This window comes from Myotis davidii, unplaced genomic scaffold, assembly GCF_000327345.1.
Source record: "Myotis davidii unplaced genomic scaffold, ASM32734v1 scaffold866, whole genome shotgun sequence".
NCBI lineage: Eukaryota > Metazoa > Chordata > Mammalia > Chiroptera > Vespertilionidae > Myotis > Myotis davidii.
Genome location: NW_006297145.1, coordinates 1,627,231 through 1,642,626, shown reverse-complemented (window position 1 = coordinate 1,642,626; position 15,396 = coordinate 1,627,231). Strand labels below are relative to the sequence as shown.

General features: G+C 46.9%; 1 protein-coding gene and 1 pseudogene across 2 annotated transcripts in view; one reads left to right on the top strand and one right to left on the bottom strand.

Annotated features, from left to right (window-relative positions):
* ASTN2 (astrotactin 2) overlaps positions 1-15,396 on the top strand; it is a 647,457-nt gene that overhangs the window by 557,540 nt on the left and 74,521 nt on the right. The window lies entirely within an intron of this gene.
* On the bottom strand, positions 12,363-12,719 carry LOC102755307 (annotated as a pseudogene).

The following is a 15,396-nucleotide window of genomic DNA, read 5'->3' as shown; positions in this document are numbered from 1 at the left end:
CTTTCCACCGCCTCTCAGAGCCACATGCTCATAAGCATTTTGAGGGCAGACAATTCTGCTCACACCTGCTTCCCATTCTCTCTCTGCGCCCTACGCAGAGTGCATCTCAGGAAATACCTGCTGAGGGTAATCATGATGTGACTGATGAGGGAAGTTGAGGCCCAGAAGGGAAAAGTGAAGGAAGTCCGTGCCAACCCGTGGCCCAGTGCACTCTGATCTAAGGCTCCTGGGAGCTGAATGCTCGGAACCTCTCAAGTTGCATCTTTTTATATCTCTTTAATTTGGGAACTAAAATGAAGTGAGGTGAGACTGGTTATTGACCCGTCTTGTCTAAGGCAGACTCTCTGGCTTCTTCGCCGGCATGTCTGCAGACTCAAACCAGCAGGCTGTTAAAAAAAAAAAAAGAAACATTTAAAAAGGAGGGGATTACCTGCTCTTCAAGAAGAGGTTTGCTGAGCTGGATTTCTCTTAGGACTGTCAGCAGGGGACACCCCCAGCTCTGGCTCACCTGGCCACACCCTCGGGCGCTGCCTCAGCCTTCTCTGTACCGGCCCGGTGCCTTCCCCCCTGTGGCCCCCTCTCTCTGACCCTGAGGGAAATGTTCCCATTCTCTTCATGACACAGATAATCCCATGGATTCCCAAGGGAAGCTATGGCGGCTCCCCAGGAGCCCGTGACTGTCCTGCGGAGGCCGGGGTGCTCTTTTCCTGTGCCCGTGACAGTGTGGGCCAGAGTGGATGGCCCCGAACCTGGTCCCAGGTGATGCCGAGTTTCAGGGCCCCAGGCTGGGGCTCTTCATTCTTCCTTCAAGCCCTGGGCTGGGTGTGTCACCCCAGGACACACAGCAGAGCCCCTTAGCTAGAGGGACATGGATGTGGGAATTAGGAAACCGAGGGTTCAAATCCAGTCCTATCATGGCTGCTGCGTGAGTTCCAGCAAGTCTCCCACTCTCTCTGGTTCTCAAAATAAGGAGCTTGGACTAGTTCAGTAGTTTACAAAACTGTGTTATTAGAACCGGAGCGATGCTATAATGCATCCCAAGAGCCATCAAGGGGTGCATGTGAGGCTAGTCTCTATGCCCACTCACCTCTATTTATTAGCAGAGTGTCTTACCTTTACCTGATGGGTTTTTCTCATAAGATCTTATTAGGACTAAATGGTTTTCTATTTAAATAAAAAGGGTTTGAAAAATGCATGTTTCCTTAGATCACTGTCAGCTGAGACAAACCCCTCACCCCCCCCCCATGCACATGCATCTACAGACACACAAACACACACAAACACATGCACACACAATGCTCCCAGAGAAAAGAAATGAAAATGAACAAAACATATTATTTTCCTAGTAGTATGCCCATCAGATGATAGATTAACTGACACACGGGAAGGAAGTTGACTAAGAAAATGCTTTTCTCACTTACCACGCCTTCACACATTCCATAAGGGAAGAATCTTAGAATCTTTGGTGTTAGAAGAGTCCAGCAGGCCAAGTTTGGGAGAACAGGAAGCAAGTGTAAATGGATGCTTTTGTTTTTCTGAAATCTATTACAGCCAAGGATGTGTATATGAATATGTATATATGCATATATATGTATGTAAATGTGCATATGTATGTATGTGTATATGTGTATTGTATGTATATATTGTATATGGCAGACTATTTCAAAATCTGTTGGCCTTATCATTATGGATAGAGCTACAAATTTGGCCAGACATCACTTTGACTCCCCTCATTCTGCACAGTTCTTCCTAGCTCTGATCCTCCACCTGATGTCCTACCCCTCGTCCTCTGCTCTCCAGTCTCATGGAACTACAGTGCTCCAGGCAGAAAGGAGGTCTAAACTAGAGTGATGGCAATGAGGACAGAGTGATGCTGGGAGGTAGTATCTATGGGACAGTGGAGAGGATGAGGGAGTGTGTATGTGCTGTGTAAGTCTCTGTGTGTTATCTGTATGTATCTCTGGTGTGGGTATATGTGTGTGATCTGTGTGATGTGTGTATGTGAAGTGTATGGGGTTTATGTGTGGTGTGTTTGTGTGTGGGGTGTATGATGTATGTATGGGGATGTATGATGTGTGTGTGTGTGTGTTTGTGTATGAGGTGTATGGGAAATGTATGTATGGTGTGTGTATATGTGTGGTGTGTGTATGTGTGGCTTGTGTGTGTGTGTATATGGTGTGTGTGGTATGGATGTGTGTGGTTTGTGTATGGGGTGTGTGTGGTAAGTATGTGTGTGGTTTGGGTGTGGTGTGTGTATGTGTGTGTGGTGGGAGGTTGCTGGAGAAGACTGGACAGGCAGAGTGGATATGGACTCGGAGGGTTGAGCCAGGACACTGACTGTGGTTATCGGGGCCCGTTTCCCAAATGGAAACTAACGGAGGAGAAGAAGGAATTCTGGAGGGAAGGAGATAGAATAAAGATAGAACTAAGTCCCAAAAGATTCCAGAGGGCGGCTTCCAGGACCTGAGCCCCTGGGAGGAGCTGTCTCCTGGAGGAGGAAGGGTGGGCTGTCCTCCCGGGCACTCCTCCTCCAGTCAGGGGTCTAGGGTAGACAGGGCAGGAGGCCATGAAGGGTGAGGGCAGAGGCAGGGAAGGGATATTGACACTGATTCGCTCCCTGTTCCCAGTGAAGGTAATTCTGAGGAAGGGCGGACCAGGCTAGGAGGAGAGAGAGAGAGGACTTACAAGTAGATAAGGGAATGGGCTAAAGCACCCTCTGTGGTCCATTTGCATCACAATTGCCAGGGTGTGCATTTTTTTTATTTTTAAAATATATTTTATTGATTTTAGAGAAGAAGGGAGAGGGAGAGAGAGATAGAAACATCAATGATGAGAGAGAATCATTGATTGGCTGCCTCCTGCACGCTCCTTACTGGGGATCAAGCCCGCAACCCAGGCATGTGCCCTTGGCTGGAATCGAACTTGGGACCCTTCAGTCCGCAGGTCGATGCTCTATCCATTGAGCCAAACCAGCTAGGGCCAGGGTGTGCATTTTAATAATTCAGGCTACTGGGTTGACCTCAAAGCTGCTGAGTCAGAATTTCTGGGAATCATTACTTTTTACACACTCCCCAAGTGATTCCCTGTCTGCTCACCTTTGAGAGTCACCATGATTGAGACTCTTCTTGGGATGATGAAACCAAATGACGTTTCCCCAAAGGGTTCTGCAGGCACTTGGCGTGCCCCTTCAGCCCTCACTCCACACCTGGCTTCCTGTGAAAGGCAGAGCAGGCAGGGTCTCCCTGAGTGTGCCCCGCCTCCCTGAGGCCCACCGTTGGATCCCCTTGCACCCAAAGGCTGATATCTATGCGTGATGGAGACACGCCCACTTCTCATCCTGCAGGCAGAGCCCCAGAACTAGAACAGGCACCTAGAGTTAGGAGGGTCCCAGTTCTAATCTACCCTGGCCGGGCCCAAGTGAGCCTACATCAGGTAGGGTCTTTCCCTCATTTTAGGGCCAAGAAATTCTATCTCACAGGGCTGTTAGGAGGAGGCAGTGAGATCTTGAGTATGAAATTACTTCAGAGCTGCCAGCCTCAGTTTCCCCACCCAGGAGATCAGGAAGAGAACACGAACATGAACCCTGCAAGGCTGCAACTGTAGGAATGCTGTTAGTGCTCTTCATGGGGCCTTGATTGACACTCAGGTCTGTCCAGAGTGCACAGCTCAAGCCCAGAGACTTTATAGAGATGTCAATCTGGTCACCCCAGAGTTGTGTGGGGGTTGCCTGGTGTTGTGTGTGTGTGTGTGTGTGTGTGTGGTCTGATACAGAAGCACAGGGTGCCAAGCGTGGCTGAGGCGGGTCAGGACACTTGACGTGGAATCCTAGAAGGTGGAAAGAATCATTCTGATGGCGGTGGGGGGGGGGGCATGTGGAAGGAGTGGGATTCAAACAGGAATACCCCTTTGAGATTTTAAGTGGGGTTTGGAAGGATGCCTGTGGGCTCAGCAGGACAGGCGGGTGGACGCATCATAAGCAAAGGAGTGGAGGTAGGAGCCTTCCACTCACATATGGTCTTGCGTGTGGTGGGAAAAGCATGGAGGGGAATGGAGAGCGAGGAGCTGTCACGGGAGCAGATGTGGCCCGAATGCCATGCTGAGTAGGGGGTGTGTGGGAAGGGCACCCAGCGGAGGTGTGCATCAAACAGGGGCCTGGAGGCGAGAAACAGGCCTGTTTCGGAGTCGCCCAGCTGGTAGCATGGCGGGAGCACAGGGTCCCCTGCCTGTCGCAGGAATCCCTCCTAAAGGTGGTGGGGTCCTCTCTGCTGGGATCACTTTGCCAAATAGCATCCATCCTGCCTATTGCCTGATCAGGCAAGAGGCTGGAAGCTGGGTGAGGAGGCAGCAGCTGTACCTCAGCCCACCCCGCGCAGGCTGCAGCCAGCCTGGGGCCCCAGCGGGGATGGGAGTTCCTGCCCAGGTCACCTTCACCAAGTAAGCACCCTGCAGCCAAGAGTGGCTCAGAGCTGCCCTGACGCGTGGGGGCCATCCCAGTGGCACACGCCCCTGCCCTGGCTTTTCTCCCTCTACTTCTTTTCCTCCATGTCCCCTCTTTCCTCCCCTTAGCTTTCTTTATTTTCCTTTTACTTCTTTCTCTCCTTCCTGTGTATAATTTGCCCTCATCTGCCTTTCCTTCTTTCTTTCCTTTCAGCTCCTCCCCTCCCTCCTTTGTGTCCTCTTATTGTTCCCGTTTTGTTATTTGTAATGGAACTCGGGGGAGCAGGATTGACCAGGCTCCCTGCTGCTCACTGGAGGGCGTTAAAACTCCCTGCTTCTCTCTGGGCCTCTGCCTGTTTGTCCAGGGAGGCAGTTTGATTAGGTGGTGGTTTGAAACAAGCAGCCATCAGGATGTCTCCTTCTAGAATTCTCTGCTTCTGCTCCTTGACCTCTTTTGTAGAGTCATTACATGGCAGAGTCCACGGGGCACCTGCGGACCCGGGCTGCCAGCTAGAGTCACCTTTGAGCTTCTGAAAACTGCTGTTGCCCAGACCCCAAGTCACACCCATCAGAGGAGAATGTCTGGTCATGGGGCTCAGGCATTCATTTTGACAGAATTCCTGAGTGACTCTCCTGTGCAGCCCAGGTGGATAACTGATTTAGAAGAGGCTGCCTTAGTAAAAAAAATAAACATATAATAATAATAATAACAATAATAATAATAATAATAATAATAATAATAATATAAGAAGAAAAGAAAAGGAAGAAGCTGACTTTTGGTAAAGGTGGTGGAACTGAGGCCCTGGGTGGGGAAGGGGACTTGTCCAGCGTCACAGGGTGAGCTCATGCAGACGGAGCCAGAACCGAGATGCTGCCACTAAGCAAATGTCACCGCGGGCAGGGGCAGTGGGGCCGGGTGGGAGGGTGGCCAGACTCTGCCGGAGCCTGGCTTCGGGGCAGCACCCAGACACAGCCCCATTAAGCCAGGCGGGCCTTACGGGAATGGCTTCTGGCTCCGGCTTAGAAAACAAACAGAGTGCTTTGGTTTTCCTTGGCGGAGTCCCAAGGTGGGGAGTAGGAGGAGAGCACCTGAGGACGCAGGTTTGCTCTTCTCCCAGGCAAAGTGGGGCTGCCAGCGGGGGAGGATAGAGACAGGTGGGCAGGGCCATTTGGGAGGGGAAGCCAGGGAGGACGTGACAACAGCTGCTGCCAATGGGCTGCCCGAGAATGCACTCCTCCTCCCAGGAGCCGAGGCCTGAGGGGGGCATGGGGCCTGGCACCTCAGCTGCAGGTAAACCTTATTCCTTGACCTGCCTCCTAGCAGGCCCTCTCGGGGGTATGCAAGCCTCACTCCTTCCTCCCAGATGACAGGTATAGTGGCAGAGATCTCGGTTGGGACCTTGTTATAGCTGTTGTTTATTGAGCGCTACCTACACACCAGGCGTTTTGATGCATTCTTTATATTTTGTGTTAATTCTCATGTGGGTTCTTCACTGCTCACTGGGGCAGGGATGATTAAATGGCCCACTTCACAGAGGAAGGAACAGGGTCGAAGAAACTGTCTCAGGCATACAGCCCTGAAGGTGCATAGCAGATGCAGAACTCAAGAGCAGGGTTTGCCCAATCCAAAGCCCAGCCTCTCAGCCACTGTGCAATGCCGCTTTCGTACGGATCCACAGACATGAGTTCAAATCTCCCCTCCTCGAATGGCAGGCCGAGTGCTTCAGGCTTTAACTGACCTCTCTGGGCCTCAGTTTTGTCCTGTGTAAGCTGATGTTTGTCCTGCCGATTTCACATGACTGGTGTGAGGATCCAATAAATGAAGTTGGACATGAAAGAGGTTAGGAAACAACAGAGAGCTATGCAAGGTGAGAGATTACTGCTCCTATCACCAAACACAGCTGTATCTGCATATGGGGAACCACCATTGCACATACACCTGTCCACACTTGTGACCTTGGCCATCTCTGGCAACCTCTTTGGTTCCCAAGGACTCAGATGGAACGGGGAGAAAGGCAAGAATAAGAACCTGTTTATAAAACACTCCACCTCTCTCAGATGAAAGCTTCCAGATAAATATCATGGCACCACATAAATAAAACCTCAATGAAATGACATTGTTCCTGCCCTCTCCAGCCAGCGTGGCTGCAGATGATCCCACTGAAGCGAAGGGCAGCTGGGTGAAGTCCAGAGAACAAGGACTTCTGTGTCACAGTCACTGGAGTTCAGCTCCTGGTCCCCCCACATACTGGTTGCAAGGACCAGAGGCTGGTGACTTAGCCTCTCTGAATCTCAATTTTCTCATCAGAAAGTTGGGAATACAACACATCTATCACCTGGCTGCTGCAAACAAATAACAAGTGCCTATATGTGTCTCTGGACTAGGACTCAACACATGAAATATTATTTCCCTCTTGATGAGCCTGGCTTCCCCATTCTACCCTAAGGTTCCAAAGGCAGTAACTGTGCTTCGTCTTAATATGATGCATATATACTCAACAAATGTCAACTCCCGTTCTTTAATTCCCTCGAAGTCACTCCATCTTTACACTCCCAAGCCAAAGCTCAGACCCAAGCCTGTCTCTGATTCAATATATCACTCAACTAGAACAGAGCGTGGAGCTCAGGACTCCTGACTTGTCGAGATGCCCAGGCTCTGCTACTTGTCGCTTGTCTGACACTGGGCACGTCAGCTCACATCTCTGAGACTCAGGTTCCCCATCTCTGAAACGGGGAAAGCGTCCCTCCTACACACTAGGAGAATCAGATATGATGCCACCAGCGAAAATCCTTTGCAGATTGAAAAGCATCTTGAAAGCAGAAGGGCATGTTGCGCAGGAACTCAGTGTCTACCAGACTGAGATGTTTAATGGTGACATTTCTGCTGGTCTCTGGGCGCCCGACCCTTGGAATCCTTGCACACCGTCATCCGAGACTCAGTATCTACAGCACTTTGGGTAAGAGGACTCAGGCATCAAGCCCACCCCTGCTGTCCCCACATCATTCTCATCAGAATGTGCTCGTGACTTCTCCCATGCCCTGCAGTCCTGGAGTCTGAAACCCTGCTCAGCTGGGCGCCAGGAGACCAGGAGTGGAGTGTGATGTCCCGGTCTGGAATTCAGCTCTGTTTAGTGGAAAATGAAGAGGTTCCAGGTGAGAGCGGTCATGAGCTCTCACGGTGTTAGCACATCTCACTCCACAGAGCAATGCAAGTGGCTTTCCTAAGGCTACTCAGTAACCAGGTCTATTTGGCGATAGAGTTGCATCCTATTTATCTCTTCATCCCCACTGCCCAGCACAGTGCCTGGCCTGCACCCTGGATTCGGAGAATGTTAGCCAAATGCATTCTGACACCAACAGCATGTGCATTTGTTTAACATTCTTTCCCCGCTACAAATTGCTAATTTTGAAATTGGATTTTAAGAAAGATACAAATTCTTTATAAAAATCTGTGAACCATGGTTTCAGATATGTTCCTTAGAGCCTAAGGACCTGGGCTAGACCTCAGGGGACAGCGAGCTGTGCCATGGAACAGCTGATGAGGGTATGGGGAGGGTGTTGGTGCAATCGATGTCCCCACTGCCATCTGTTCTCATATAGGATGCGTAGGTGAGGTGTTTTAGAAAGGTGGGTTCTACTGCTTTGACATGTTTGAAAGATGACTGGTTTGAGGGAATGAGAAGGGGTTGGGGTATCCCAAATTAGGTGCAGAGTATAGCATGGTGGCGTGTATGTGAAGACTCCAACTGGCAGTTCATTCTCCGATTTGGGTAGTAATGCTTTCTACATAAATCTTTGGGCGCTTCCGCAGGCACATGTGTGAAAGTTGCAGAAGTTCACTGGCACCTAGCCATGCTGGGGGTCGACCCTCCAGGCCCTCCCAAACTCTCGGTTTTCTTGAGGACAGCCCATGGCACCCGGCAGGCGCCCCCCTGTGCCAGGTCTGGCGTCCCTGGCTGCGAGCTGGCACATCTGGGCCAGCAGCTGCTGAGACAGCCCAAGAACACGGCTGTCCCAGAGGCTGCAGGGGAGCGGGGCCCATCTGTGTTTGCTCAGGCATCCAGGGAGCTGGGAGCTGGGCACTGACATTCCCATCGAGGGTCTTCTGGTTTAGATTCCAAAACAAGCGAGGGAGGGTGTTTCTGCGCTGGAAAGAGAGATGGGGAAAGCCCTCTGAGGCATTTTTATGCCTCATGACTTTTTATGTCCTTAAGACAGCCGCAAAAATGTCTCTCGGCTTCATCTTCTTTGCCATATTTCCCACTGCTTCGGGGCCTGGAAAATTGCTGTTGTATTTGTGCCTGTGCTCTAGTCTAGAGGCCTGGCCCCCAGTACCTAATCCAAAGTGTGACCTTCAGCATCAGAAGTAGAAGAGGTCTCCCCTGGTTGGGGTGGCTCAGTTGGTTGATTGTTGTCCCGTGCACCAAAAAGTCACCTGTTCAATTCCTAGCCTGGGCACATGCCCAGGTTGTGGGCTTCATCCCCAGTTGGAGGATAATGCAGGAAGCAACCGATCAATGTTTTTCTCTTTCTCTTCTCCCTCCCCTCCCCCTCTCCCTCCCCCTCCCCTTCCTTTTCCCTCTTCCTCTCCCTCTCTCTAAAAAAGAAAATGCATAATTTTTTTTAAAAAATATACTTTATTGATTTTTACAGAGAGGAAGGGAGAGGGATAGAGAGTTAGAAACATCAATGAGAGAGAAACATCGATCAGCTGCCTGCTGCACACCTCCTACTGGGGATTTGCCGGCAACCAAGGTACATGCCCTTGACCGGAATTGAACTTGGGACCCCTGAGTCTGCAGGGCGACGCTCTATCCACTGAGCCAAACCAGTTAGGGCCATAATTTTCTTTTTTAAAGTTTAAGAGGTCTGTATGCCCTTACGATGTTCCAGTGCAAATTTCTGTTACTCCTAAAAAATAATCACCTAAGCAACCCAAGACCAAAAAATGTGTAACTATCAGAAATGTGGTAGACTTTGTATCAAAACTACATGAAATCTACATAAATAGACGAGCCTGAGTTATCCTTTCCTTTCTTTCTGGGATATGTCAATATAGCAAATCACGCATAAATATGGAAAAAAATAACAGAGGGGCCGTTTCAGGGAAAGACCTGCCACCGTCATGTCTACGATACCCGTATCCTTTGTCAATGATCAGTGACAGTTTTAGATGATACTCATTTGTGTGGGAAAGGGCTACTGTCATAGGCGAGTTGGTTGATGAGACATGAAGGGCCTCTGGTTGCCTCCCTTGTCCTTCCCCCACTATCTAGGGACACTCTGTGTTCATGCAGGTAACTCCTCCCCAGATAGTTCATGTTCCTCAGAATGCCTGCCTCGGGGAAAATTGCAGGATTGATTCATCACAGAGGACTCTGGTGTCAGCCATGAAGTGCCCCTGGGGAGTTTTGAGTGCAACTCCCTTAATTTACAAACAGGTCCTGTTGGCAGCTTTTTCCCAAGTTCTTCCGCAGGGAATTTGGTGTTGCTAACCCATTCCCCTGTTCTCTCTGTCGCGTTCTAATGGGGGAAACCACAGGGAAGGGGTCTGTCATGCCCTCCAGGTCACACTGCCTTGTGGGGGGCAGTGACAAAGTCTGCCCTCCAGGTCCTCATCGGTGCTTGTGGCTCAGTGGAAGGTGCCAACAGGAGCCTCAGAAGTGTCCTCTCGCAGTCACAGATGGTTCTGGGGCCAGCGGGTTTGTCAGCGGGTCTCACCAAGGAGCCGGGAAGCTTCTATCAGCTCCAAATTCACATGCGAGAAAAACAAAATTCCATCATAATGTTGACCATCTGTGGATGAGGGTGACTTTTCAAGAGAGGCCACTGGAAAGGGGGACGAGGAAGACAAAGACTTTTGTCTTAAGGGAACAGGATCGGAAAGGGATCTCTGGTTCAGCTCCGCAGCAAAGGGTGTGTCAGAGTGTATGCTAGTCTACCTTGTTCAGCTTCTGTTTTTCATGCAATTTCCAGCTGCTTTGTTTTTTTAAAAAATCTTATTTTATTGTGATAAGAAGAATTATCATGAGCTCTGCTCTCTTAGCAAGACTTGAAGTGCACAATACAGTGTCGTTAACTATAACTCCTTATTGTACAGCAGATCTCTGGGCCTTATTCATCTTGCAAAACTGAAACTTCAGGCCTATTTATCTGTAACGTCACCCTTTCCCTTCCTCGAGCCTCTGGAAACCACCATTCCACTCTCTGTGTCTATGAGTTTGACTATTTTGGACACTGCCTATAAGTGGAATTATGCGCTATTTGTTCTTCTGTGACTGGTTGCTTTCCCTTATCATAATGTCCTCAAGGTTCATCTATGTTGTCACATGGCAGAATTCCTTTGTCTTTACATAATGTCTCATTTTATGTATGCTCCACATTTTCTTTATCCATTTATCTGGTGATGGACATTTCGGTTGTTTCAATATCTTGGCTATTGTGAATCAACCCACACATGTTCGAATGGAGATTACCAAAGGAACACAAGACAACAAGTGGAGAAATCAGAACTCTTGTACCTTGTTGGTGTGAATGTAAAATGGTGCAGCTGCTATGGCAAACAGTATGGAGGCTCCTCAAAAATGAGAAATGGAACTACCATATGACCCAGAAGTTCCACTTCAGGATCTCCAAGAAATAGTAACACTCCTATGTCCCCTAAGCTTCCTTTTCCTTTATGACAATCTGTTTCAAAACTAAGCCATAATCAACTGAAGAGTGTGTCAGTCTTCTTTTATGCTACAATCCCGAAACCTATGAATATGAAGAACTCCCTTCCTTTTCTTAAAATCTTTTCTATGCACCCCCCCCCAAAAAAAAAAGTATGGGATGGTCCTTAGAATGCATATTTACTTGAGCTAATAGTCAATCTAAATTAGTTTCAAAAAGGCAATATTACTGTCTGACACAGTGGTTCTCAACCTTCCTAGTGCCATGACCCTTTAATACAGTTCCCCATGTTGTGGTGACCCCCAATTTCATTGTTACAAATTGAACATAATTAAAGCATAGTGATTAATCACAAAAACAATATGTAATTATATATGTGTTTTCTGATGGTCTTAGATGACCCCTGTGAAAGGGTCGTTCGACCCCCAAAGGGGTCACGACCCACAGGTTGAGAACCACTGGCTAACACATATACTATATGGCCTTTTATGGACATTCAAAATATGAACACGAAGGTTATTTCAAAAACAATGTCCTTAAAACGACAGTTTGATGAATGGCACTGATGAAGGGCTTTAAGAGCTTCAAAATGTTACCTTTTTTTTCCTCTTGAATCTATAACTTGGCTTGGTTCATATTTTTCTAAATTATTCTTAAAGTTGACAATGCATTTGTATTGCTTTCAATGATCTTTAGCCCAAAATAATAAACATACTAACTTGAATTGGTCTGAATTTAAAACAAAGTGATAGGACTTATTATGTCCCTTTATAGACAGCGGATCTTAGAGATCTTATAAGCCACTAAACGTTGCCCTAGCTGTTTTGGCTCATGGATGAAACACGTCAGCCAAGTCTTTCCTTAAAGTATTGGAATCATTTTGTTAAAAATAGTATCCTAGTCATTCAAGCTATGCAGAAGCACCACTTGTATAACAACTCATTTTAACAGCTTTGTGTAAAGTACGGTAACAGCATACTGCCCCAAAGCTGGAAGTGAGATGTGACAGAAAAGGAATTAAGTATTAGTAAGTTTTGCTTGTAACCCAGGTACAGTACATTTGATCTTGTAGAGGGTTGTTTTTGTTTTTTATTTGATGTTCAAGGAGAAGGTAGAAAGGGTAGGAAAAGCTCAGCGAGGGAAGGCGGAAACAGCACAGTACTTCACTTTTAATGACGCTGAGGAATAGGAAGGTGACAAGCACATCAATATATGTTTTTCCTATGCCTTGCCTCTTCTTTTGTGCACCCAAGTCAACAATCACACCAGCTCTGTTCTACCTTCGCAGAAACACGGCTTCCATATTCCTGCTTGTTCTGGTATAGCTGGGAGGCCTGGCTACTTGCTGGACGATTGGGATTGGGCTCATCCAGTAGACACAGTAAGGATGTAGAAATGGGAGATGCATCCTAAGGTGGACTCCAGCGGTTCTGAAGTATGCCCAGACATATACTACCATCTGCACAGACATGCGGATGAAACATCTCAGACGATCTAACCGTAGGTGGTTTATTTGGATAGTCCTCAGTGAATTCTATTATAAGCTTAAGTGTTCCATCCTCAAATGGTGGGGTCCCTTCTGGCCCCAAAATAACCCCAATTCGAACCATAGGTTGTTCTTGGATGGAGCCCCACTAACTCTGGCTAGCGGACCTCCTGTAACACCTTAAAGTCCAATCATCTGCGATTCAAAGAATAGGGTCACCTAGGAAAACGATGCCTAAAACAAACAGCCCAGTGGTCAGAAGTAGAGTGACAGGATGCGTAGACCTCACAGTGTCTCATCTATCATGGATCTCGTGTGTGTGTGTGTGTGTGTGTGTGTGCGCGCGCGCGCGCGCGCTGTTATGTATCCAAACAACAATGAATGTAAGCATATATACCAACATGCTATCATGTTATCATAAGTTGTTTTTGTGTGTGTGTGTGTGTTAAGTCTAGCAGATTTCTATTTCCATCTTTTTTCTTAAATTTTCTGTAACAAACATTTTAGTTTTTATAATGAGAAAAACATTTTCAGTTATGTTTAGTAGAATTAAATTTCATGATGGAAAAGGACATTGCACGTTTATTATAGAATGGGAATGCAGAAACAGGAACACATCACCCAGAGCCCTACCAGTATAAGATGATCAGAATATCTGTCCTATTTCCTTCCCAGACAGTGAATATTCTTTATATAATGGAGAACATATTTTTTAAAAAATTCCTACCTCTTTTATTGCACTGTGAAAGCCAAGTCTTCCCTTATAGTATTGCAAACATTTTAGTGTCTGTTTAGTGTTTTATAGCCCAGATTTTATTTACCTTTTCTCCAGTGTTAACATTTTAAATTTCTCACTTGCTTTGGAGACTGCTCAAATAAACATGGGTCTTTGCATGTTAGACACAAATAATCTTTTATGAAAAGTCTGGTAACTGAAAGAATCCTGGAACTACTGGAAAAGATGTGCTTCTCTGGAAGAGCCTGGAAGCCAGTCTCTTCTTCTGTTTTGTTTCTTTTCTTTTTGAAAGTCTTCTCTCTTTCTGAGCTGCTTCTGAGGCTAGTGCGTCCCATGTCCTGGGTGGCAGATCAGGGAGCCACCTACAAGCTGGACATTCGCACCCCCAGGGGAACTCACTGGAGGCCAGTGCTGTGGCCCAAGTGGTTGCCCGGGGAGGCGAAAACAATTTGACCACAGGCCCAGAGTTTTCCCTCTTAATGTGTTATTTCATTCACCCTCAGCTCTCTGGGGATCTGGGCTTTCTAGAGGATTAGAAAATGAAATCTACAGATAATCAAGGGAAAGGTGCAAGAAATCATTTTACCTTTCTCTCTCGGCACATTTCCTTCAGTGGAAGATACATATAGACAGGTGTGGCAGTTTCCTCTTTTCCTTACTCTTCAAGCCTGTGATCTGGGGCGGGTTCTAATGAACGGTGAATTTCCCACCAGACAGGAATAGAAATTTAGATTAGAACTGAAACACCTGAGAGCCACGAGCATCCCCGGAAATAAATCTGCTGTAGAGAGAGGAAAGCTTAGGGATGGAGAGGGTAAGGGATATTTCACAGCTGGTCATTGGAAAAAAAAGAAAAGAAAATGCTGCCAACGGAACTATACCCCAGTGCTTTCTTACCAATTAAATGTTTAGATGTATTGGAAGACTTTATTTATCCTGATTATATTTTTACAATACATCACTCCTGTGATATAAAAGTAAAATACACATTCACATATTCATAAAACTTCTTCATATCCAGCTTCTGCCTGCCTTTTCTGATTCCCTTTTTGACTCAGGGTCATTGAATTCTGGGTTTTCCATATACCATTGTTCTCTTTGCTAGCCAAAGGATTGGTTATGCTGTATTTCTCCCCACTCCTACCCCCATAGTGTTTTTAAAAGTTTTTTTGAGATATAATGTACATACTATACAATTTTCCTGTTTAAAATGTATAATTTTATGATTTTTAATACATTCATAGAGTTGTAACTATCGTGACAATCAATTTTAGGACATTTCCAACACCCTCAGAATATACCCCATCCCCATAAGCCTCCACTCACACTCCTCACATTTCTCCAGTCCTAAACTAGCACTGGTCTCCTTTTTGTATGGATTTGTCCATTCTGGACATTTCATAGAAACAGAATCTTACAATAGGTGGTCTTGTGTGTCTGGCTTGTTTTACTTCGCATCATGTTTTCATGGTTCATCCATGTGGTAGCATGTATCAATACATCACTCATTTTTATTATTGCATTTTAAAAAAGAAGACTCCATTGTTATCTCTGGAATTTTCCTTTAAATTCTAATGTTGGCACTTTTATCATCTTACCAGTAGTTATCAGAGAAGGTTGTCAGACAACAGCTGGGACTCATGTTCTTTCCACAATTAGTTCTTGAGTAGTTTGTGCCCTGAAACACCGAGGGTGTGTGTATCCAGCTGACGCACCAGGAATGGCATCCAGGCTCACACAGGTGCACACAGTGAAGGCTGCTGCCTGGCTGGCGGAAACCATTCCTGCCTCGCATCACTTGTAGGACGTGTCTCAATGTCAGCGCTATTGAAAGTATGTATTTCAGAATTGATAAAGCATGGATTGAAAGGATAGTAGAAGTCACAAGTCAAATACTAGACCCAGAGCGTAAGTCCCCCCAGGACCACAGTTCTCTGTTCTCAGGCACAAGGATCACCTGGAGAATGTTTTTCAATATGAAGTCACAGGTCATAACCCGGAAGATCCCTTTCCAATAGGGCTGGCTTGGTACCAGGATCTATCTTTCTCTCTTTTTCTTTTCTCT